We start from the raw sequence: 4,263 nt of genomic DNA, 5'->3' as shown, positions 1-4,263 counted from the left end.
TAAAAAATTCTCTCAAAACAGATATTCTGACAAGTACGCAAGTTTGTGTCTTTTCCCCTTGAGAGTTTTCATAGCGTGCAGAGAAAAACCTTTTTCATGTGTGCCATATCAATGAGTTTTAAAATTCCATCATGCCATTGTTGCATTTTGTTCAGGATAAAGATGTGCTGGAGGAATGAGAAACTAACTACCTTGAACTCTTAGTGAATGCGCAGCACAATGCAAATCAACCTGCGACTTGAGGATCCTATGTTTTTAAACCATGCTGTGTTATTTGTTATTCTCTCCCAAGTGATAGAATGCCCGGCACATCTTCAAAGGAGAAAAGGTGTGTTTGGGTGAAGGTTTCACACACTTGAGTTCACTGTAGCAAGGGGCGTGCTGGGGAGAAACGGTGCCCAGTGATCAGAGAAAGATGGCAAGTGCACATGGGTTTCTTCACAACTGTCCCGTCTAGGGCCCCAGCCTTCAAGACCGTCCCATATTCGAGGAGGGTCTCCCCATTCTTGGCTCATCCTCTCCACAAATCCTTTCACAGAAACACCCTAATAGTGGGCTTTAATGATTCTTTTGTGTTTCTCAAACCAATCAGGTTGATAAGCAATATTAATCATTACACGTGGTATTCCACAGTCACCACAAAGCAAACAAACAGTAACAGGAATGTGATTCTGCAGGGAGGAATTTCTGTCACTTGTAGTCCACAGGCAATCATGACACACACAAAAGAGGCTGGGAAATGTGACCTCCCGGGGGTCTAGGAAAAGCAAAGGAGGGAGAACTGGGACATCTAGCTCCTAGCATCCATTGCTTCAGTCAGGTCACTCATCTGTCTACAGTGCAGAATCATCACAACCACTCCCTGGCTTCTCATTTCATAAGGACTATTGTAAAAATTCATGGAGCCACTAAGGCTTCAGGGAGCAAGAGTTCAAGATTAATGAATATCAGTTATGAAATGGTTCCCTTTTCATATAATTTCATGACAACTGACAATAAACACTAAAATCACCATAATGTCTTACATATGAAGCATTTAGAATTTTAAATTATAATTATTCTGTATTAATAGTTATCTTCAATTAATTACACTAATGGCTACCTTCAATTTATTTGTAAATAACACAGCAGAAAGTGCTTTCTGAGATGGCTATACTTAAAACAACATAGATCTTTAGAAAAGAATATTTTAAATTTCTTCTTAATTTAACTTCACCAAATACACAAAAATGACAATAGCTGGTCACTTAGTGGATTGTATTGCTTGTCTAGCCCAGAGCAACCAAAGAGCCCTAAAGCAATTTACCTCTCCAGTAATTAAGAGACTTGTTGTAGAGCTGAACTATAATTTAACATTAAGTTTTAAGACAAGTATCAGGGAGGTAACATCATGTTCTTTTCCTATACTGAGGAAATTAATTGATGTTCCTCAAAAATGACTCGAGGCAAAAGGCATTAATGGCTCTTCTCTCGGAGAGAAGGAAGTAGAGAGCCACGTGAAATCCATGAGAGACCAAAAACCTATTTCCTGAGTCTCTGGTAGGGATTCACAAATAATAAAGTGGGAAGTCCCTGCTTTTCATTGACTGACTTTGATAAAGATATTTGAGTGATACAATAATTTGAGTGGGTCTACCATCTACCTACAGGTCATTTCTTGCTGTGATATATTAGGTTCTGCATCCTACTTATGGATAAGCAAGTGTTCAACTGGCTTTGGTCTTTACTTCTGACCCTGTACTTCCTAAAGGAAGTTCTGAGTTTTATATTAGCTCCTAAAATCCAATACTTTACAGAAGTCATTGTGTATAGTTGAATTATGATATAGTAGGCTTGCATTTTATCTCCCTTATGATCTTTTACTTATTCTATAGTTTACAATTATGCTATTATTAATATTCTCTAACACCTGTTTTCTGTAGTCTGCTCCTACTGGTGTATTTTGTAATTATTTTGGAGGAAACTAGATCAAAGCCACTAAGGAATTTGTCCAGAGCCAACAAATTAGAACCTTTAGAAATGACTTTGGGAACCATTCTGATATCACAGTCTACACTGTAAATCACCAAAACATTGCCTATTTCTATATTGTACTATGTAGCATGTCTTACTACATCTATTAAAAGAAACATGAGGTTCTTTGTTGACAAACCAGGTCCTGGTTACAAACCCTCTTAAGTTACATTTCTTCAAAACCTACCTCTCCTCGCCCCTTCTCAAAAATGCCCTAATTTCACAGCTCTTGTGTTCCCTGCACTTTAGTTGATTTTGGTGATTAAAGAGCACTGCTCATCTACAACAAAAGCAAACCATTTCTGCCGATAGCAAGAAAATGACAGCTGAAACAGCATTTAAAGTACATCTTGAATAAATGTTCAAAAGCATGGCCCAAGGGCAATTTCCTGTTTTACTGGAAAATCTACTTTGCTAGTGTCTGATAAAATTGTATGAACAGTGGAAACTTAATTCTCCAAGGCATGTTCTATGAAGCATCGGACAGCTTATCTGATGAAACCCACTTTACTACCAGTTCAGAGAGACCGTGTGCCCCTCGCAGAGGAGCCTCTTCTGAGTGGCTTTTGTAGCCTTGGGGCTGATGTTATTAGTTCCTAAATGGACTGATTAGTGTTCCGTTGACTTATTTCCCAGGAACTGGGCTCATGGTTGATGCGCTAAAGGTTTCCCATCTTGTATAATCAATCTACTGCTGAAAATGACTTGCTGGTGTAAAACAAAAATATTATTAGAGCTATTTAATACTTGGACCCATGCACGTGATTCAATAAATTTAGGCAAAATTAAATCATCATTCAAAGAAGATGGGATGAAGTGTCAGTTTAGGCTCACAACAAAACGTTCCACTTTCTGTAAACTATGGGAGGAATAAGCACCCATCCATGAGTAGAATGGCAATCAGACGACAGTCCAAGTGCACATGCTGTGAAGCAGTAGAAAAGAATATGATTTTAAGTGGCATATTAAAATGCACCACTGTACAGGTTAAAAACTGTTGAAGTTCAACCCAAACTATCAGATTTACTACTCCAGATCTGGCAATTCATGCCAAACCTACTAGCTTGTTGTGAGCTTTGCTGGTTGCCAAGGCTAGATACACATCTAGTCATCATCAGACTGCATTTCTAGCAGGTACCAAAGGTTGCAAGTGTGTGCCTGGGGGAGTGGGCAGAAATATGTGTACCATCCTTTATGCATCCTGTTGATAAATCTGGTTTAAAATAACAGCTTTTATGAACTGCTATAAATACAAACCTTCCAAAAACAATTGAAAACATGTCCTTTGAGTTAAGAAGTAACAATCAGAAAACCTAATGGCATCATAATGGGGTCTCCATACAACTTTTTGGTGGATTTCCTCAGAATAGTTTTTCTGTGTTGTCATTGCTTTTTTCTTGCTCATTTATGCCTTGGGGTTCTTGCTGCCTCTCTTTGTATACCACTGATATCAATGTGTTGCTCCATCTAAAGCAAAGACTGTAAAATAGAAACTGTCCTATGGATGTCACTCTCAGAAGAAACAATGTTTAGGAACTCCACTTACTTTTGCCATGCGCCAAAACATACAAGGGACAGGAAGAAAGGGGACAATGTTATTTACTGAAGAGGCAGCCAGGATTTGTTCTCTGTACCAGAGTAGAAAGCAGGAGATTGGTGCAGGTTTCAATGAGTGACATCCCTACAGCCTGACTATGATGTCCCTCTCTCACAAACAGCCAGTCCTGAGCTGAAGTGGTTCCATCTTCACTCGTCCTTGTCCAGTAGGAACCAATTCACCTTGTAGAGTCACCCGAGGACTGAACTACTTTCCTCATTCTGGGAAAGATGAGAAAAGGGAACTATTAAGAACTATTATCTAACCCTAAGAGAGACATACATGGTCCCCTGGAGAAGGGGAAAGGGTCAAGATCTCCTGAGCAAATTGGGAGCACGGGAAGAGGAGGAAGGGAGATAGAAAAATGAGAAGGGGAGAAGAGGAGGGGTGAAGAGGACTTGAGGGAGCAGAAAAGTTGAGTCAGGGGAAGAATAGAAGAAAACAAGAAAGGAGATACCATAATAGAGGGAGACATTTTTGGTTTACAGAGAAATCAGGCACTAGGGAAAGTTCTGAAGATCTACAAAGATGACACCAACTAACAATCTAAGCAACAGAGGAGAGGTTACCTTAAATGCCCTCCCCTGATAATGAGGGCATTTAAGGTATAATAATCTTATATTCCATCCTATAGCCTTCATCCAGCAGCTGGT

Source organism: Cricetulus griseus, assembly GCF_003668045.3.
Source record: "Cricetulus griseus strain 17A/GY chromosome 1 unlocalized genomic scaffold, alternate assembly CriGri-PICRH-1.0 chr1_1, whole genome shotgun sequence".
Taxonomy (NCBI): domain Eukaryota; kingdom Metazoa; phylum Chordata; class Mammalia; order Rodentia; family Cricetidae; genus Cricetulus; species Cricetulus griseus.
The sequence above is the reverse complement of the archived record's forward strand: the minus strand, read 5'-3'. Positions refer to the sequence as shown.